The sequence below is a fragment of the Lithobates pipiens genome, unplaced genomic scaffold (genome assembly GCF_037356315.1).
Source record: "Lithobates pipiens isolate NorthernLeopardFrog02 unplaced genomic scaffold, aLitPip1_a1.2 Scaffold_8, whole genome shotgun sequence".
Lineage (NCBI taxonomy): Eukaryota > Metazoa > Chordata > Amphibia > Anura > Ranidae > Lithobates > Lithobates pipiens.
Window position 1 is genome coordinate 521,610,655 of NW_027507903.1, and position 22,838 is coordinate 521,633,492.

Consider the following 22,838-nt stretch of genomic DNA (forward strand, 5'->3'; position numbering starts at 1 on the left):
CACTGGGAAGTATTGGCAATCAGCAATTCAGTGGGCAGGTCTGACAGCTCTGATTGGTTGTTGTGTTTCTGCAGAATGTTGTGGACTGGAGCCATTTGGCTTGATAGGACAGTGAAGGTACAACATGGGTGCTGGTGTGCAGGCCTGTTGTTGCTCAATATTTGTCTAGAATGTGTGCACAGAGCTGTAACTGGAAACATATGGGACATCTGGATTACAGTTGGGGATGTTATTATTTGAATAAGGAAATCCATATAGAGGTATTATATGAACAGATGGATAATAGTACCTATGTTAATTAACTCTTTCATTGCCTGAAAATAGTGCAAGGAAAAGTTTTTTCCATTAAGCCAAAAACTTAATGAATCTTAATGAAACAGGACTTAACATTTCATAGGATAAAACAGACTACCATTTGGATCGTTTAAAAGTATAATTTATTTCAGACAGCTCCACCCAAGACTGGAATGTGTATTTTGGGGCAAATGCTGGAAATAATAGCATTATATATAGTAAGCTACTTGCTTGGGATTTTTACCTAGACAACTGCAAGTATTTATTTAGCAATCAATATCGACCCAGAACTGTTGAGGAACTTAGAAGTGTTAAAACAGTATTAAAACCAAAAGCCAACATTTATGATATTGCAGCTTGCTAGTTCTTAGATGTGATGGCTTTATTAGCTTCCTTTTTTAGGCTTTCTTTCTTCTATTTTTATTTGGTGATTCAGACAGAAAATCTGCAGTTTTTCAGTGGCTCAAGCTTTCCAGCAGAATGTATCAGTTTACATGAATCCATTCACCACTGACGGGTGATTAAAATGATCAGCCGTCACATCTAAATATTGGTAAGCTGCAATACATTACACTTTTGGTTTTAATACCAAGTAGAGATGAGGTTTGGGTTTGCTTCTACTAAGGGTTCAAGGCAAACCCTGGGCATTAGAGATGCGCTGTCCCAGTAAATGCATGTCCTGATTTGCTCAGAGGAGTTTTTTTTATGCCTAAAGCGGAGTTCCACCGACATTCTTGTAGTGCTGTACTCTCTAGTGCATTTTGGCCTATTATCACAGAATAAAGCTGGCTCTCTTTCTACACTGTAATATTTTAAGTAAATTTGAGTCTTGCCTTGCTCTTTCATTGTTCTGCTGCTAGACAGTTTTGCACTGCTGCACAGTTGCAGCCTTTTAATCACTTCAATAATGGGCACTTATACCCCCTTCCTGCCCAGACGTATTTTCAGCTTTCAGTGCTCCCACACTTTGAATGCCACTTACTCAGTCATACAACACTGTACCCAAACAACATTTTTATCATTTATTTCACACAAATAGAGCTTTCTTTTAGTGGTATTTAATCACCACTGGGTTTTTATTTTTTGTGACATAAGTTCTAAAATTTTGAAAAAAAAAAAACACTTTTTTTTAGTTTCTGTGATACAATTTTGCAAATAAGTAATTTTTGTTCATAAATTTGGGCCAAAATTTATACCGCTACACATCTTTGGTAAAATAACCCAAATAAGTGTATATTATTTGGTCTGTGTGAAAGTTATAGCGTCTACAAGCTATGGTGCCAAGCATTGACAATTGATCACTCCTGATGTACTGATGGCCTATCTAATTTCTTGAGGCCCTCAAATGTCAGGGCAGTATAAATACCACCCAAAGTTATTTCTCACACACAGCATATGCATACTTCCATTTGCAATCCAAAATAAATTCTGCTACTCCTCCTGAGTATGGCGATACCACAGGTGTGTGACTTTTTCACAGTCTGGCCACATAGAGAGGTCCAACATGCAGGGAGCACCGTCAGGTGTTCTAGGAGCATCAATTACACATCTAATTTTCTAACGACCTATTACACCTTTGAAGGCACTGGAGCACCAGGACAATGGAATTACCCACAAAATGACCCCATTTTGGAAAGCAAACACCCCAAAGTATATTCTATGAGGCATTATGCGTCTTTTGAACATTCATTTGTTTACACAGATCTTCTAAAAACTTGGAAAGTGGTAAATTTATAAGATATTTCTAACACATTGCATGTACATAGCAAAAATTACACCCCAAAATTCATTCTGCTACTTGTCCTGAGTATGGCGATACCACATGTGTGAGACTTTTACACAGCCTGGCCACATACAGTGGTCCAACATGTAGGGAGCACCGTCAGGCGTTCCAGGAGCATAAATTACACATAACATTTCCTAACAACCTATTACACTTTTGAAGCCCAGGATAATTGAATTGCCCACAAAATTACCCTATTTTGGAAAAGTAAACACCCCAAGGTATATTCTATGGGGCATGGGCTGCAGATAGGTACTCAGGTACTCTGATGGGCTGCAGATGGGTACTTGGGTTCTCTGATGGGTTGGTGACAGGTACTTGGTTATTCTGATGGGCTGGTTACAGGTACTTGGGTACTCTGATGGGCTGCAGACAGTTACTCAGGTACTCTGATGGGCTGGAAACTGGTATTCGGGTACTCTGATGGGCTGGAGACAGGTACTCTGATGGGCTGAAAATAGGTACTCAGGTACTCTGATGGGCTGAAAATAGGTACTCGGGTACTCTGATGGGCTGGTGACAGGTACTCGGGTACTCTGATGGGCTGGTGACAGGTACTCGGGTACTCTGATGGGCTGCTGACAGGTACTCAGATATTCTGATGGGTTGTGACTTGGGACAGGTATTCGGGTACTCTGATGCACTGGTGACAGGTACACTGATGGGCTGGGGACAGGTACTCGGGTACTCTGATGGGTTGTGACTTGTGACAGGCATTCGGACACTCTGATGCGCTGGTGACAGGTACTCAGATGGGCTGGTGACAGGTACTTGGGTACTCAGATGAGCTGGTGACAGGTACTCGGGTACTCTGATGGGCTAGTTACAGGTACTCGGGTACTCTGATGCGCTGGGGAAAGGTACTCTGATGAGTTGGTGACAGAAACTCGGGTACTCTGATGGGCTGGTGACAGATACTCGGGTACTCACGTACCTAGTGGACGAGCCCGACCTGCAGGGAGTAACCTCTCTTGCAGCTCAATGCGCGACAGCAAGCCCAGGATGCCTGTTACTGCCAGGATCTTCCTGACAGGAAGTAGGTGCACACATATATATGCTTCCATCTAGAGTGGAACTCGAGATAATCGACTAAATACACAATCCTAGGGTAAGCACTATGGTGCAGCCTTACTACAACTGCACACATAGCCTCAATTGGTAAAGCTTGAAGTGGAACTTTACTCTCTCAATTAACACTATTTTTCTTTTACAAACTTTTATTAGTATACAACAGTACAAATCCACAGTACATAGTAACACAATGGTGTACAAGACTTTTTTGTCGAACCATTAGTAGAACAATAGGTGCGGTACATCATCATTTAGTGCCAATACTCGAACAGATAAACTAACTTATGGCAGAGGAAGTGATTTGGGGCGAGAGCAAGTTATAAACTGCGTTGTAGAGGTCATGGATACCAAGTTACTAGGGACCGAGTGTCTGCAGTCTTTTCTAATATGGGTATTTAGTCCAACTAGGGATACCGGTACTGCTTAGGTAGTAATTTTAGGTGAGAGTAGGGGAGAAGGAGTGGGAAAAGAAACTGAGAAATGAGAGGAAAGACTAGAGAGGTGTAGAGAGAAGTTTGGATAGGAGAGGGGAGGGTCGGGCGGTCCGCACGGGCCCAGGGCATAGCGCCCTATAGTGGATCAGCTAAAGGTGGTCATTCTCAAAGTTCTAGTAGAGCAGGGTCAAGATCAGGGGGTAAAAAGTGGTCCACCCATGATTGCCATATCTTATTATGTTGGGGGGGCGGTCTAGAATTTTGGCTTCGATTCTACAATGTATCATTGCCTGAGTAACTCTATTCTTGACTGCGGGTAAGGTCAGCGATGGTGTCTTCCAGGCCTGCGCTATGGTTTGCTTGGCCGCTGTGGTGAGTTGAAGGAAGAGTCTAAGTTGATTGCAGTTGCAATGCCGGGGTGTTATGTTAAGTAGCGCTAAGGAAGGGTCTGGTTTTAGTGTGACCTGTAGTAAAGTTGACGCTATTTGGAACACTGAGGCCCAGAAGTGCTGAACCATCGGGCATGTCCACCAAATATGCAGGTGGGTGACCGCCTCCGTGCAGCCCCTGAAACAGGATGCCGAATAGCCTGGAACAAACTTGGCTATTCTATCCGGGACTAGATACCACCGCATAAGAACTTTAAAATTGGCTTCAGAGGCTACAACATTCTGGGTTGCGTTTTTAGTGTTAGTCCAGACTCTTTCCAGGCCTCAGTGTCCAGATCTATAGCAAGGTCAGCAGACCATCGTGTTGCGTGTGATGGCAGGGAGGTCGGAGGAGATAAAAAGTGAGCATATAACTGGGAGATAATTCCGGGGGTATGTGGGTCTGAATCACAAATCCTTTCATAAATTGACATGTGATCCAGGTCTAGATTAGGCTTAGGCAGGGATTTTATAAAGTGTAATATTTGAAGGTAACGGAAGCATTCCTTATGTGGGATATGAGATTGGGTGTGCAGGTCTGGGAAAGATTTTAGCGATCCACCTTTCATAAGGTCGGATACCCTATCCACGCCTGCCCAGACAAGGCTGTAAATAAGCCTGGCTCGGAGAAGGCGGGGGGGGGGGGGAAACGTGGGTTACCTAGAAAGGAAAGTAGGGGGGTATGTACGGATTTAAGTGCAAAAGATTTTTGGGCTAAGTCCCAGGTTTTTAGGGAATGTAGCCTAACGGGGTTCGTAAGTCTACCTCTCAGAGAGGGGGGCAACCACAGGAGGTTGGATACGGAAACAGGGTGGGCAACCATGGCTTCTAGACTGACCCATAACGGCACTTCTGATTTTGCATGATAGAGGACGATTTGGGCTAGTTGAGCCGCATGGTAATAGTGGGAGAAATTAGGTACGCCTAGGCCGCCTTGTGTCTTGTGGCAGAAGAGTATGGCTTTAGAGACTCTGGGTCTTGTGGAACCCCATATATATTTAAATACCTTATTTTGTATAATGCGATGGAAGTATGGTGGGATCGCAATAGGCAGGACCCTATAGAGATAAAGCAGTTTCGGCAACATAGACATCTTAACTGCTGTAATCCGTCCCAGTCATGAGACACAAAGCGGTTGCCACGATGCTAGGATACTTGTAAGTTTTCTGAGTAGAGGGAGATAATTAGACTGAAAAAGTGAAGCCGGGTCGCTCGACAGATTAATTCCCAGGTAGGGTATGGAGGTTGTAGACCATAGGAAGGGGTAGTTAGCTTGTAGACGCTTAAATTCGTCCGCTGGCAGAGATACATTGGGGGCCCTAGACTTGGTTCGGTTGACTTCCAATTAACACTATTTTTAATCCTTGTGCTGCTAGCATTAGTAAATAGAAAATATATCATATTTATTTACATGTTTAAAATCTTCTTTTTCACATTTCTTCAGTTACTTCCTGGCTTCCAGTCCTAGCCAAAAGTTGACATATATCCCAGCATTCTTCAGGAGTGGAAGACAGAAGGAGGGATTTTTTTCAGCTAAGCACACTCCGTTGTGTGCATGCCTGAGCTAAGGACAGATGGATACAAGGAAGTAAATGCTACTTGAATCATGGTCATGACCAGAAATGCTAGGGGGTGTTTTTTAAAGTGACTTCTCTTTTTTTTCTCCGCCCCTCCTTGTTTACCCTCTCTGCCTCCTTCTCTCTACTCCCCTCTCTTTCCCTTTTTCCCACTTTCCCCACTTACTTTTACATTATTCATTGGCTTACGCATAGCAACAACAACCCAATATGTTTTTTTTGTATAGCAGTAATATACTTTATTGAGCACTGGAAGCAGCAGGGACAATAGTTAAAATCTATCACAAAGTATATACTTTGAGGAAAACAACCATCAACTTCAAAAAATGTTTTTCAGTACCACACTGTATTGTGTACAAAGCTTAACAACATATCAACCTAGAGTGCACCAAATTATCTCTGGAACCACAAACCCAACCCACATTCCAGAAATGAAGCAGTTGTTAAGGTGAAATAAAAAAAATGTGTGTTGTGCTTCAGAGACAGCAGCCAAACATATGGCACAGTGGTTTGTGAATGTATAAAATCCATTTATTATGTCACAGTCACAAGCCAGAAATATTTCATGTGAGTATGTTTTTATTAGGCCACAATGGAAGATGGAAAGGCTTGGCAGGTGTAATATGTAACAAAATTAGAGTGACATTTTCCAGAGCCATAAGCAGGAAAACCAGAATTTATTTTGTTGCGCAGTATGTACTTCTTTTTGCTAAGACGCTATGTTAGAGGTGGAGAGCATTCAGATTATATCCTAATTAAACCAATAATAGTGTATTTTTGGAGACTGAAAAATGAAAACTATATTTATGCTAGATTTTTTGAAGCCTTTAGCAGTTTAGCATTACAGTTATTTAGCCTGTACTGACAGGCTGCAATTTCCAAATGACTGAGCAGACATAATACATCTTTAAAAAGTCAGAAGAGATAAAAAATGTACAGTTTTGCACTGCAGCAATTAAGCTTTTTTTTTTTTTTGGAAAAGGCCACAATTTAAGGAATTGAACTGGCATGTTGCATCTGTAAAGAAAAAAAAAATAACGTCTAGTTCTTTCAAATGTAAAGGAAAATAAATGCACATATTTGCAGCACACTTTTGAAGCTTTTGTTGAATAGGCCACAATTTCTGAGGGAGAGAGTAAGCACATTGCATGTAGACATAAAAAAAAATGAGCGTCTTGTTTTGGAGAGTAAAGATGAAAAAAGGTTACAGATTTACACTAAAAACATTAGGCCTGTATGGCCAGGCTACATTTTCTGAGTGACTGAGCAGGCATATTTCATCTAAAAAAGTGTCTTTTTTTGTGTTAACCAATAACAAAGACTGAGTAGTAGTTTATCCCTGTAGGGATGCAAGCATGTTAGACCTCCTTTCCTTGAAGAGATCATATTATGAAGGTAGAGTAGGTTGGACTGACACTGGTGATTGGGCCGCACTTCACAGTGTTTAATTTAAAGGAGTATGCACACCTTATGGACTCACCTGGATTGGGACTTTATTCTTTTTTTGTGCACATATATTTGTGTATTGTTCACAGTATTTTGGTTATTTACCACTTCATACAGTGCACCCGAATGTATTCACTTTGCTTTACTGTTTCCACATTTTGTCATGTTACAGCCTTATTCCAAAATGGATTACATTCGTTATTTTCCTCAAAATTCTACAAACAATACCCCATAATGACAATGTGAAAGATGCTTGTTTGAAATCTTTGCAAATGTATATATATAAAAAAAAAAAACATATATATATATATATATATATATATATATATATATATATATATATATATATATATATATATATATATATATATACAGTGGTGTGAAAAAGTGTTTGCCCCCTTCCTCATTTCCTGTTCCTTTGCATGTTTGTCACACTTAAGTGTTTCGGAACATCAAACCAATTTAAACAATAGTCAAGGACAACACAAGTAAACACAAAATGCAATTTGTAAATGAAGGTGTTTATTATTAAAGGTGAAAAAAAATCCAAACCATCATGGCCCTGTGTGAAAAAGTGATTGCCCCCTAAACCTAATAACTGGTTGGGCCACCCTTAGCAGCAACAACTGCAACCAAGCATTTGCGATAACGTGCAATGAGGCTTTTACAGCGTCCTGGAGGAATTTTGGCCCACTCATCTTTGCAGAATTGTCCTAATTCAGTTACATTAGAGGGTTTTCGAGCATGAACGGCCTTTTTAAGGTCATACCACAACATCTCAATAGGATTCAGGTCAGGACTTTGGCTAGGCCACTCCAAAGTCTTCATTTTGTTTTTCTTCAGCCATTCGGTGGTGGACTTGCTGGTGTGTTTAGGATCATTGTCCTGCTGCAGAACCCAAGTTCGTTTCAGCTTGAGTACACGAACAGATGGTCGGACATTCTCCTTCAGGATCTCTTGGTAGACAGCAGAATTCATAGTTCCTTTTATCACGGCAAGTCTCCCAGGTCCTGAAGCAGCAAAACAGCCCCAGACCATCACACTACCACCACCATATTTTACTGTTGGTATAATGTTCTTTTTATGAAATGCAGTGTTCCTTCTACGCCAGATATACTTGGACACACACCTTCCAAAGAGTTCCACTTTTGTCTCATCGGTCCACAGAATGTTGTCCCAAAAGTCTTGGGGATCATCAAGATGTGTTGTGGAGAAATTGAGACGAGCTTTGATGTTCTTTTTGCTCAGCAGTAATTTTCTCCTTGGAACTCTGCCATGTAGGCCATTTTTTCCCAGTCTTTTCCTGATGGTGGAGGCATGAATGTTGACCTTAACTGAGGCAAGTGAGGCCTGCAGTTCCTTGGACGTTGTTGTGGGGTCTTTTGTGACCTCTTGGATGAGTCGTCGCTGCGCTCTTGGGGTAATTTTGGGCGGCCGGCAACTCCTGGGAAGGTTCACCACTGTTCCATGTCTTCGCCATTTGTGGATAATGGCTCTCACTGTGGTTCGCTGGATTCCCAAAGCTTTGGAAATGGCTTTATAACCCTTTCCAGACTGATAGATCTCAATTACTTTCTTTCTCAATTGTTCCTGAATTTCTTTGGGTCTCTGCATGATGTGTAGCTTTTAAGGATCTTCTGGTGGACCTTACTGTGTCAAGCAGCTCCTATTTAAGTGATGCCTTGATTGTGAACAGGTGTGGCAATAATCAGGCCTGGGTGTGGCTAGAGAAATTGAACTCAGGTGTGGACAACCACAGTTATAGTATGTTTTAACAAGGGGGGCAATCACTTTTTTACACAGGGCCATGATGGTTTGGATTTTTTTTCACCTTTAATAATAAACACCTTCATTTACAAATTGCATTTTATGTTTACTTGTGTTGTCCTTGACTATTGTTTAAATTGGTTTGATGTTCCGAAACACTTAAGTGTGACAAACATGCAAAGGAACAGGAAATGAGGAAGGGGGCAAACACTTTTTCACACCACTGTATATATCCTTTGTTACCTTGGCTGTGCGGTTATGGTTGTTGAAAGAAGAACCTTCACCCAAATCTGAGCGAGTAGGTTTTCATCATGGATGTCTCTGCACATTGCTTAATTCATTTTTCCCTCAATCCTGACTAGTCTCTCAGTTTCTGTCACTGAAAAACATCCCCACAGCATGATGCTGACACCACCTTGCTTCACTTTAGGGATGGTATTGGCCAGGTGATGGGCGGTGTCTAGTTTCCTCCAGACATGATTCTTGCCATTTAGGCCAAAGAGTTCAATCTTTGTTTCATCAGAGCAGAGGATTTTGTTTCTTTTTGCCCTTTGGCAAGCTCCAGGAGGGCTGTCATGTGCCTTTTACTGAGGAGTGGCTTCTGTCTGGCCTAATTGGTGGAGTGCTGCAGAGATGGTTGTTCTTCTGGAAGGTTTGACTCTCTCCACAGAAAAATGCTGGAGCTCTGTTAGTGTGACCATCTGGTTCTTGGTCACCTCACTGACTAAGGCCCTTCTTCTCCGATTGCTCAGTTTGGCTGGGCCAGGCATCAAGGAAGAGTCCTGGTGGTTCCAAACTTCTTCCATTTATGGATGATGGAGGCCACTGTGCTCATTGGTTCCTTCAATGCTGCAGAAATATTTCTGTACCCTTTCCCAAATCTCTGCCTTGATACAATCCTGTCTAAGAGGTCTACAGACAATTCCTTGGACTTCATGGCTTAGTTTATGCTCTTAGTTTATGTCCAACCAATGGACTTCACCACGGGTGGGCTCCAATCAAGTTGTAGAAACATCTCAAGGATGATCAGTGGAAACAGGATTTACCTGAGCTCAATTTTGAGTGTCATGGCAAAGGCTATGAATATATTCATGTGATTTTTTTGATTTTTAATATATTTGCAAAGATTTCAAACTTCTTTCACATTGTCATTATGGGGTATTGTTTGTACATATTTGAGAAAAATAACTAATGTAATCCATTTTGGAATAAAGCTGTAACATAACAAAATGTGGGAAAAGTGAAGCGCTGTGAATACTTTCCAGATGCACTGTGTGAACTTTGGGATGTGTTTTACACATTAACACACATGGTGAATTTATTATGATTTTGCCTTCGTTTTCACAAAGTGCTGTTATGTTAGTAATGTTTAGTTTTTCAACATTATGTTACATTGCTTTCTTACTGAAAGCTTTATCTGTAAGTTGAGCCTAGTGAGGGTAGCTCTGCACTACATATTTTGTTATTAGTATACATTGAGGTAGAGCGTTATCACTTCCGAGTTCTAGCTTGCTTCCTGGTGTGATTGTGATAATTGGGCAAATTGATATTTGTCATTTTTGTGGGGTAAACCGAATAAAAAAAATGCACCAATTTTTACCACACCTTTGATGTCTTTTTTAGGATAAGCCACAATTTCTAAGGGAGAGAGCAAGCTTTTTGCATCTGGAAGTACAAAATGGGAAATTGTTAGATATGTGAACCACATGCATGCGGGCAAGCATGTTTTTGTGTACAATCAAAAATATAAACATTGAATGGAATTAAACTACACATTTCAAGAGTTCATTAGAATAGGCTACAATTTCTGACAGAGAGAGTAAGCACATTGCAACCACAAGCAAACAATTGGCTTCCTTTTTCACAGGATGACATAAGAAAAATTTGACAAATTTGCTACTAAGCTTGTAATTCTTTTTTTCTATGTTTTTTTTTGCAGGTAGAACAGCTAGAACAAAATATTTTTTTTTTCCCCAAGAATGAATCAAGGTGGTACATGTTAACAGATTTGCACCACAGTTTTTACATGTTTGTACAGGCTTCTATATGTCAGCAATACAACTAGCAGATTGCATCTTCCAAAAATAAAATTAAGTTATTTCTTCCCATACAAAACAGAGAAGCAGCAAAAGGAATAGCAGCATAGCTTTTATACCCTTTTGGACAGGCTGATAATGTTGAGGTAGAGTAGGCACATCTGGCAAAAATACTGTAATATCTGAAAATAAAAACCTGATTTTGCTCAACCACCTCTAAAATGAATTAACAAAAAATTTCAATACATCTAAAAAAATACTGGGATGAATAGAAATAAAGTTTATTATATCAGACAAGTATGTAGAAAAAAATCAAAATCTATAAAATGATACTGCACCATACAATCTCACTTATACTGATAAAAGGCACAGACATCTACGTCACTCTTATTGTAATCAGGACCGGCGCAAGCATATGGCAGGTTAGGTGGTTGTTTGAGGGCGCCAGAACGTAGGGGGGTGCTAAAACCAGGGGCCGGTCAAGATGTGCTTATGCCAGCCTTGTTCACTACATTGCTTAGAACAGGTAAGGCCACTCTCCCAGCCCCTCTTTTGCTCTCCCAGATGAAGAGCAGACACCCTTTGTTTCTGATCTCCAGCACCTGCTTCTCTCTCGTCAGTCCCTGCTATGAAGATCAATTTCCTTTCACCTGGGTGGTAGTAGAAGCACCTTCAGTCCAGCAGGGAGACAATCACTGCTAAGATGAAAGCTTGTGAGAGGCGGAGGATAAGCCAAGTGAGACCAGGGGGAGGGGTCAGTAGACAGGGCTGGGAATGCAGCCTCAGTAGAATGTAAGGCAAAGTGCTTTATTAACCACCTGTGCGAATTTCCTATTAAACAGTCCTTGCTGCTGACATGTACAGCATGGGGACAGGGTAAGAGAGATGTGCACAAAGTCATAATGGGGACATAGCAAGGCACATAGATGGGGACAGAAGGGGACATGGGGCAGTCAGAGAAGAATACATGGGGACAGAGAAAAGGAGATGAGGGCAAAACAGAACACTTGCTTAGAGGTGGACAGGGCAACGGAGATGGGAACAGAGCAGGGGACATTGGGGGTGGGACAGTTAGAACAAGAAAGATGGAGACAGTCACAGTCCGGGTTGCTAAAATCCAGATGGATAGTTACGGACCAAAAGGGCACTTTTCTCCTGTCCTTAAATGTCTATAGATAGGAGAAGAGCAACCAAAATTTTTCGACCTTTCCTGGGCCCTTTTCTGCACATGTGCAGTTCCAGAGTGCGACTGATTATTAGATAGCTGATCTCAGCCTGACTCAGGCACAGCAGAGTGGGTATTGGCAACCACCTTAGAGCACAAGAAAGGATAGACCCCAGATGTCTCATAAAGAGTACCTGTCACCAATATGCTATCACATAGGGGGCTATTGATTCCCTATATGATAGCAATAAAGTCACGTAAAAAAAAAGTTTTAAACTTTTAAAAAACACATAAAAAAAGAACAAAATAATTTTACAGCCCAGTCATCAGTGACAGCATGCTACTGGAGGGCTTCTTTCTAAAGGTATATTTCACATAATGTGCTAGTATGTGTGCGATGCATTCTAGCACATCATGGCTTTACCTTTCAGGTTGCTACTGCTTTAAAACATGTAAACATTTTTTTTTAAATAGCTCAGGGGTTTAAGTGGTTAAAATACCCGTCTTCCATTCCCTAACACTGTACCCTTTCTCCTACTGGGCATAGCGTGGAAGTTTTAGCTTGTCTCACCTGTCAGCTACCTGTAGCCAGTGAGGGGCCAGAGGGAATGCATAACCCCCTTCTTCATTACACTCTGCTGTTCTGGAAGGGAGGTGATGTGAGATCATGTGCAGGGGACATCAAAATACACCTTCGCCTGAGTAGAAAAAATCCTTGTACCGGCCCTGATTGTAATATATACCGCCTGTGACCATAAACATGTATATGAGTATATTTCCACACTTATTAATAAATTGCCAACTGATTGGGACAAAATAAATTGGTGATCCTTAAAGGATCATGCATCGGAAGTTCTGATGTAGTCCTTTTTATTTAAAGTGGTTGTATACTCTTTTTTGTAACTTTTACCTACAGGAAAGCCTATAATAAGGCTTACCTGTAGGTAAAAATAATATCTCCTAAACCTGTACGGTTTAGGAGATATTCCCCTCGGTATGCGCCGCTGACTGCAGCGGCGCATGCGCACGAGGGGATTCTCGGCCTGAAAATCCGGCAGTGGCCGACGGCCGGAAAAAAATCTCCCGCGCGCATGCGCGGGAGTGACGATATCGCGGCTCCGGCCACTCACAGCGCCGGAGCCGCGATACCCGGAAGAAACGCCGAGGGAGCATGTCAGCTCCCTCGGCGTGGATCGTGGCAGATGTCGGGGCCTCGTTCTAAGGTAAGTATATCATAAAGAGCTAGTATGCGGTGCATACTAGCTCATTATGCCTTTTGCTTTGCAGGTGTTCAAAAAATAAATAAAAACATAGCGGGTTTACTACCGCTTTAATGGCACTATAGAGATCTCACTTTAGATTGGATTTACAAGCAAATGACCATTGTACAAAGTGCAATGTTTGATGAATATAGTTCATAGGGGAATCCAACAAAGGTGTACAAGTTGTAATACAGTGGTCTAGAGGAGGTTAGTTAATCAAATCTTATAACAGAAGTCCAGCTTTCCCTGTGGGTAAGCAGAAAGTCCTGCCTGAATAACCGTGCCAGAAAATATCAATCAATATACTTTGCAGTCCTCCTACGCACTGTGGGTAGAGTACTACAACTGTATAGAAAAACGAATGATAAAGCAATCTTCTGGAGATTCCACTCCACATACCCAACAGTACAGCATAGGAAGTCCTTGTAATTCCTATAGTTAGATCATGGTCAAGGTCCCAGGATCCACAAGAAGCATGTATACAGTGATGCTTATCAGATCCTGTTGTCTGTGGTGGTCTCAGAGCCAGTGGATATAACATCCATCCTAGAGTAATCGCTTCCTATACAGGTCACTGGTTGGTCACATTAAGGAGGTGAGACTGTCATAATCCTGACTGGTTTTGCCAGTCTCAGCTAGCTGCTTCAGAGGCAGTTGGGAGTAAAGTCTCTCACCATGTGTTCCAATTGGGATTAAAATGGCCACCATGGCATGCTCGCATGCTGCGTGTGCGACAGCGCGCACGCACAGTGGGTATGCAACGTAACAGCATCACTGCATACACAGTACGATGACATCATCCTGGTAGCCACGCTGTGACAACAAGAGAAAAGAATGCCTGCTGTGTCCAGAAAATGTAAGTAATTTATAAGTCCACCTTTTATGCCTTTTTTGGATAGATCTCTTTTTCTAAGGGAGAGAGCAGCAGATTTCAGCAATACATGTACTGTACAAGTAGATGGAATCTTCATGTAAGCATAATATAAATATTGTACAAAATTTGGTCCAGAGAATCTCATCCTTATTGATGGGAAACTAATTTTGAGGCAGATTACACACTTCTCACATCCAGGAAGTGGGAATGGATGGTAGCAGGTTATGTTACTTTAAATGGTGACACGTCTCTTGCTGGAAAACAGACTTTTATGTAAAGATCGTTTGGCTTCCCCAGCCTAAACTTTTTTTTAGTTTTCATCAGAACAGAGAATGTTTAAAATCTTTTTTTTCCCCTGTCTTTTTATATAGATATCCTTTAATTTCCTGTCCAATAACCACAACAGGAAGTGATAGGAGAAAATACCACAATGAGAAGACATCTCCTCTTTGTTAGTAAAGGGTTCCCCATTTGAAGAGTTCCCCTCCTCAATCCTGTTCAGATGACAGCCTTAAAATCATGTATTTCTAATATCTGTCCTGGTGACAATGGAAAGCAGGAAAACATAAAGCGTGAATCTCCAAAGTGGGTAAAGACAACAATGATAAATGGACAGAAGTTCCAATCCTTTTCCACAACCGATATTTAAAATAGGTTTGGCTGGGTATACTTGAATGGCAATTTGCCATTATCTGCGTAGACTTTGGCTCATAGCCAAAGATGCTTGAAATATAAATTTAAAGTGACTATGTCACTTTCTGTTGGAAGGTATAAAGTTCCAGAACCAGGAGGTATGCAATATTTTAATATTTATTAATACTGGACCATTTTTAATGGAAACTTCATTATTGATACTCAGGACATTCCTGACATGCCCAGGTCCAGATAAAGTGGGTATCTACGCACAAATACAACATTGTAGCTTAGCTGTCTTGTTCCATGTCAGGGACACAGCAGTTATTTCAATACTTTCCTATGACACACCTCATCTTCACACCTCTGGCTTAACTCACTGTAGACTTCTTTGAGCCTTGTATGCATGTATACATTATAATTTGACCCTTGTATGCACTCCATTTTTTTTAACGCCAAACTGGTGTTTTGTCAATATATTGCATTGTTTGATCCTGACAGCTTTACTGGTTTATAAGCTGTACACTCTCTTTCAGTTCTACGGTCAAGTACTGTATGTAGTGTAATAACATGTCTGATTAGATACAAAAGTAGGCCCTTATATTACTTTGTACATAGTCTGGGTAAATTTAATAAAGCTCGATCAAAGACTGTGCAATTAGAATGTAAAGTGTATTGTGAACTTAAATTGTTTCTAAACACAAGAGAAAAATGTAATATATTGATGCTTACAGTCCTTCAATACTCATCGCTATAATGTAGGTGGGAGGTGTTCTGTAGTTTATAGAGACAGGCAAAAAAAAATAAGACTAATGGGCTTACAAAATGTAGTTGTCATCACTGTAATACCTGAAAAGTCCCTCTAAAAATTTCTGTGTCCTTATCTTAAGTTTATCACATGTAGCTGCATTGTTTGTATTTTTCATGTGCTCTCATTAAAGTCTATAAGGCAACAAACACACTTGTTGGCACCAAAAAGCATCTGCACCTTTTTTTAAGTTGGACGGAAGTGCATTAATAGGTGTGAATGGGCAACATAGACAATAATGGGATTCCTCTTGTCATGCATTGTTGTGCACTAGGCAAAGTGCATTAAATCACACAGATATCCTTATCCAAAGTCAAACATACCCATTTGTCGTAATCCAGGGGTGCTCAACCCGGAGCCTTCTGATGTGGCCCAAAACCTCAAACCAGGGCATCCCAGAGCAACAGAGGCTCCCAGAGTATCAAAATGAATGGAGCAGTGGAGGAAGCAGGGGGCCTCAGAGGGAGCAGGAGCCACATAAGCTGATGCTTCCTCTGTAGCGCGGCCTCCTGTCCCAGTCAGAGCAATACCAAGTGCACTTCACCTAGGACCTTTCTAGCAACCCAGAGAGTGATGCCAGCAGAAAATGGAAGAGGAAAAGGTCAGTGTATTAAACATCACATGCACTGCACATTTGCAATGGACATATTAGCACTTATGTGTAGCGCAGTAGCATTAGCTGCACTGAGTCAAAGACTTCTATTATATCCTACAGATTTGGTGTGCTTTTTCAAAGTACACCACACCCACCACACCCACAAGATGTAATAGAAGTCTATGACTCAGTGCAGTTAAGTCGCAGGAAAGCCACGGGGGGGAGGTGGATTAGGGTTTGTTACTGCTAGTGGCTATAACTGCTGCCAATAATAGCATGCTAAAAATTCGACATGATAGCTGTACCCATTCAATCGTTCCGATTGACTTGGGTACAATCAGCCAGCCCATAGATGGATCAAATCTCGGTCAGTCCCTGCTGAATCGGTCAAGATTAAATCCATCTATGGCTGGCTTTAGGGCTCGTTTACATTTACGGTTTGGGGTGGTAAATCCCCATAGTTCATTGTGGCCTGTGACCAGTTGCTAAATCACATTAGGGGACCTCACTCTTCAATAGGTTGAGCCCCTTATGATTTACTTTCCATTTTATTATTTTGGTAGCTTGTTTTTGTACACTCCTTAGCCACTTGCTGCTCGACCACTGCATTAAACTGGGCAGACAGCTGTCTCCTGAGGGAGGGAGGGCATTTTAAAATGTCCTCTTACTCTTACTGCTCATGCTCGCCCCGTGATCACTGTGTGCTTTGGACAATTCTGACCACAGCTCAGGATACGTGGCCAATGGAATTGTCCCTGTACCATATGATTGCTATGACTAATCACAGTGATTACACTTGCAAACATTTTCTTTGGTGCTGTAGGACACACTCAGTGAGGAAAAAAAAACAAAAAAAAAAACATTACAGTCACTATAGCAGTGCAGTGTCACTATAGTGACATTGTACTACTGTGGCTAGTGATCAGGCACACTGGCTGGATGCTCTGATGACACTGTATGCCAGTGCAGCTAGCCAGTGTCACTAATCACTAGCCCCTGCAGTTCAATGTCTTCACACCAATGCAGCAAGTCAGTGTGTCCCTGATTACTGCTACACCAGTACACCATAAGGCCGCGTACACACGCGGGGACTGTTCGCTCAACTTTGTCCGCTGAACAGTGTTTCGGCGGACAGTCCGCTTGTGTGTGGGCTTCAGCGGACAGTTTCAGCGGACAGTCTGACGAACAAAGTTTTTCGGAAATTCAGAAAAACTGTCCGCTTAAAACTGGTTTGAGCGGACAGTCCGCCCGTGTGTAGGCTTGTTCGTCAAACTAAGTCTCGCGCATGCTCAGAAAGAATTTACACGCCGAAGGTTGCATTGCAGTGTATAGGACGTCGTTTTCTAGTCCCGTCGTACGTGCCGTTCACGTCATCGCGCACGGTTTCAGCGGACTGTTCGTTCGTCGTGTGTGGGCAAGTCCGTCCATGCTAATTTTGAGCGGACTGTCCGCTGAAACTGTTTGATGAACAAAGTTGAGCGAACAGTCCCCGCGTGTGTACGCGGCCTTAGTCATCATAGCAGTACACCATATCACCGTACCAGTGTAGCCAGCCCGAGTGTGCCTGATTGCTGTCACGTCAGTATGATGTCATTAGAGCCAGTGCAGCAAGTAACAGCATTCCAAGTTACTGCCACACCAGTGCAGTGTTGCCTCTGTCTGCCGCCTGTAATGGTCTCGGCCTGTTTATTGGTCATGTTTCTGCCTGCTGCCTGGACTGATCCTTTGCCTGTTTGCTGACCATGTCTCTGCCTGCCTCCTGAACTGACCTATCTGCACATCCCACTCCTGTGAGACACTAGTCTTACTCATCCCCTGCAGACAACTGCACTCCTGAATCCACAGGAACTCTTTTGTCCACCCTTTGTTCATCCACCCGGCCAGTGAACATGGAGTTCATGGGGGGCAGCTATGTACCAGTAGGCTAGGCTTGCTTGGCTTATAAGAATAGGGACTTCTACAGGTGACTGTACACTAAACTATATTTTCCGACCACTCATACAGAGGCAACCATTGCAATACACTGTTTTTGATAGTGTTGGTTGATTTTTGTGATACATAAGATACAATATCTGGTATATAATCAATCCAAACAATGCAAAAAAATTCTCACATATCGCCATACTCGGAGGGGAGTAGCAGCATAGTAACACTAAACAGTAAACATTAAAATTCTGATCCCAAGGTTTTAAAGGAATACTGCAGACATTAAAGCCCAACAGGTAAATAAAGAAATGATCCTGTGCAGTGGGGCTGTGCCTGCACTACAAAGTTTAAATTCTTGTTTTGTCTAGGGAAGCTTTACCTACCTGATCCACCTCTCTCCTGGCAGGTGGTGCTCTCCAACTATCCAGTAGTGGACTGTCCCTCAGCATCTCCAGGTCCAGCACTGGGCTTTGGACCCTGCTCTGGTTTTGATGGCATCAGAATCCCAGGCCATTGGGGTGTGGAGGTTCAGAAGCTGCGGGGACTGGTCTAGCTGTGGGAAGGAGCAGAGGCTAAGGTAAGTAAATCTCCTTTTATTTTCCCTTATGCCGCATACACACGACCGGACTTTTCGACAGCAACGGTCCAATGGAACAAATCCGTCGGACAATTCGATCGTGTGTGGGCTCCATCGGACCTTTGCTGTCCAAAAATCGTATGGATTTTAGAAATAGAACATGTTTAAAAAAAAATTGCCGGGAGACTGTTGGTAAGTTTGTAACTGAATAACTGGAACTAATGTTTTAGAGAGACTTGATGCTGAATATGTATTTTGATTGATTGGCACATGATAATGTCATGAAGAACAGCCATAAGGGAGATAAAAGGATGGAGACCTCTGCCCCGTCTTCCCTCTCCACCTTCTGCATTCTATGCTGATTAAGGCATATGTCTCCATCTTTGGGACAACATGTTCCCCTATGTAAGGGTACATTCATGACTGTTGTTATCCAAGGACCAATCCATCTGGCAGAGAAAGGGATTGGGACGGAGAGTTAGGAGAGTTATATCAGGTAATAGGTGAGAAAGAAAAGGGAGGGGTGCAATGTTGGAGGGAATTGGAGGGATGACCCTATGCTGATGTACAAAGAAAGAGGTGGTACTGCTATATTGATTCATTCAATTTACAAACCCGTAAGCAATCATTCTTTCTGTGAATATCACGTTAGGCATTTGCTTATCATACAGAATTTTGCTACTATACTTATATGTCTTTTTTTATTATAGACTACTATAGACTAATAACAAAGGGGGAATTAGAAGATTAATTGAAGTCATCCCTGATTAAGAAGTTGATGTTCAGAAATTGAACACAATACAAAGGAGCTCATAATCCTGCAGGTTGCAAAAAAATACATTTAAGACAGTGTTGGTGTCAATAAAAAAAGTTATGGCTATAATTATTACTACCAAAATACATTTAATGTTTAATATTTGTGGCTTTTAGAAAACACAGTGTACTTTTATTGATATTGATATCATAATATGCTATTGATGTCATAAAGATCCTGGTATGTTATAGGACTGTTTGGCCTCTATAGAACCTTCCTGTACTCCCATGTTGAGCCTGGAGGAACATCTCATTCTGTTGTGGCAACAGTACTAGTAAGAACTGGACTTACTTGTACCCAGCATCCACCACACACTTTCGTAAAACTAAACATTGTTTTATTGTTGAGTTTGTGTGTTCTTACTGTATGTACCTTTATGTTTTGTTCCTAGTTTCGGCCACCATGTTATTTTTAGTAAAGCCTCAAGATTAGTTAACACATTATGGTTTTCGGAGGATAGGACAGTTTAGCTGCATGTCCAACTGCACACAAACCCAAGGGTATTATGTAGCAATCAGGCATATTTATAAAGCAGTGAATTTTGCATTTACCAAATATTTACTGTAATTTAAACACATTCACCAGTTGCCTTGGCAATAGAACATGTAATATGTTGGCATTGTTTTAATGATGATGACTTTATCTGGAAGGGGGGCAAGGAGAGCCTAGAGAAATGTTGACCTTATTATTATATATGACAAATGGCAAATGTTACACACAAACATTTTTGAAGGAGGCTGATCATAATGGTTTTCTTCCAACACAGTGGGCATTATCCTAACTGGATTAGGAACATACCTAGGAGCCATTATTTAAGGTTATTGCCAAATTATGCCACAGTGGGTGATCATTTTATACAGGCATATACTGCATGTTATAGGACTGCTTTATTGAAAAGAGGTACACTCAAGTATCGATAAGACTATTGTGACAGTGACATATATGGTGAATAAGTGGCATATCAGGAAAAAGACTTGAAATTGGATATGGGAGGTTGTGAATATGCATTCACTGCACAATACTGTATGTAGAAACATTGGTCTATTCTAATAAAAGTCAAACACTGAGGCATATACTACCAGAAGGTCCTAAATGTAACAATTTGTGTTTTGGGTTAAGAAAAGATCATAGCATGTATTTTTGAGGAGCACAGGGATTGGTACTGTACATGTTATTTATTTATAGGAGATATCATCAAATTTTCCTGTAATCACATGATATGGTGAATGTCACATTTACTGCTTTATAAACACACCTTAAGCTCCTATTATTTTTAATGTTTTTTTTTCCAATAATATATATATATTTTTAATTCGCCTAAGGCATTGCAGTAATCCCATGAATGTATAGCATACTCATTATGTTTATCTTCTGTATATTATTTTTTATTTTTGAGGTATATTCACTGTAAAAGTCAAGTGACAAATAATATTACACAGGCTACTATTCCTAAAAATATCACGAGCTTCAGGTTGGTGCAGCTCTTACCCCTGGAGGGACCGCTGAGAATATACCCGGATCTCCAAGAATAGTACAGAGGCTGCCAGCCACATGAGCAGAGTCCCATGCACACAGTCAGTTCAGGCTCAGTATAGGGGATGTCTTTTTAGTATTTATAGTTGAAGAACTTAAACAGGAGAGGGGTTTATGATCACAGGATACTTCAAAATGATCAATAGCTATATTGGAAGGACAAACTTTTCTTTAATCTTCTTTATAGCCATCTTTTCTGCAGGTAATAGGGAATGGCCAGTACTTCTAGGACTCTACAATAGCAGTCCTAGTCCATATAGCCACTTCTGGTACTTAGTTCCCTTCTGGTACTTGCACAACTAATAGTCCCCAGCAAGGTCTTTCCTAGGAGCTGTCTGCCACACAGCAAACACAGATACTGAGTGAGACAAAAAAGATCCTTCTCCAGACCAGGATATCAATACAGTGCCCTCCAGAAAATGTTATCCTTTGACAATCTTCTCCAGACCCTCAGCCCAGCAGCTATTGAGGGTCAGACTGCAATATCTTGCTCAGTAAAGTTGCCCCCAGGGGCAGCAGCCCCAAGAGAACTGGAGCCCTCCCTGGAAGGAAAATAACACTCTACTTAGTCCTCCCAACATTTATCACTTTTCAGCCACCTTCTGGAAGACTTCTGCCGGGGATTGGCTGAAGCAGGATAAATATTCACTCTGGTCATCTGATACTCTGAAACTTCTTTCATAGGCAAGTGGGAGAAATCAAACACTTAGCTCAGGAAACCCTGAACAGACAAAAGCAATCAATCTCTGCTCCACTCATTACAGTGAAGCCAAAAATGAAATTTAACCTAGCAGCCTAACTAGAGGAGGGAGCTAAACCTGTAACAATTGTGAGTTTATATTAGGTGCCTATTGAAGGGATCAAGTAAGGAAGACATATGAGGTGGTAATGAAATAATATTAAATATAATGATTTAGGAGAAAAGAATGGTTTTCAACAATTACCACTAACTGACCCACCACAGTAATTACACTGCAACGGGGCAACACGTGCAGGCACAATGAGATAGATGTACATCACTGTGCCTGCTCTGGTTTAGGAGAACTCAGCACACCCCGTCTGTGACCATTGTGTCCAACGCACACAGCGGATTGCAGTTACTGGTAATCGGGAACCAGGTATTATGTGATCGCTGTGTAATATGACAATGTAAAAGACGTGTCGTGAATGGCTTTCCATTCATGAACAGTTTGCTTACTGTTGTGATCTGTGTTTGACCAAAAGGAATCACATGGTACCTGCTTAAAATGTTTAAAAAAAATTGAATAAAAAGTTATTTAATTTATTTTGTTTTTAGATAATGTCACCAGTCATTATACCTGATCACTGCCACACCATTAAATTAACCGCTTGCCGACCAGTGCATGACGATATATGTCGGCACAATGGTACGGCTGCGCAAATGGGCGTACAGGAAGCGGCATTGCACACGGCATGCTCCATGACCGTGCCCACAGGACCCGCAAACTCAATGTCTGCCGGTGTCCCGCGATTATGTCACTGATCGACAGAATGGGGAGATGCCTATGTAAACAAGGCATTTCCCCGTTCTGCCTAGTAACAAGGCAGAGATCTACTGCTGCCTGCCATTTGGCCTAAACTGAGGAAAAAAATTTTTTTATATATATTTTTTGGGGATATTTATTATAGCAAAAAATAAAAAAGATTGCTTTTTTTTCAAAATCGTAGCTCTTTTTTTGTTTATAGCGCAAAGAATAAAAAGCGCAGAGGTGATAAAATACCACCAAAAGAAAGCTCTATTTGTGGAAAAGTATGTCAATTTTGTTTGGGTGCAATGTCGCACAACCACGCAAT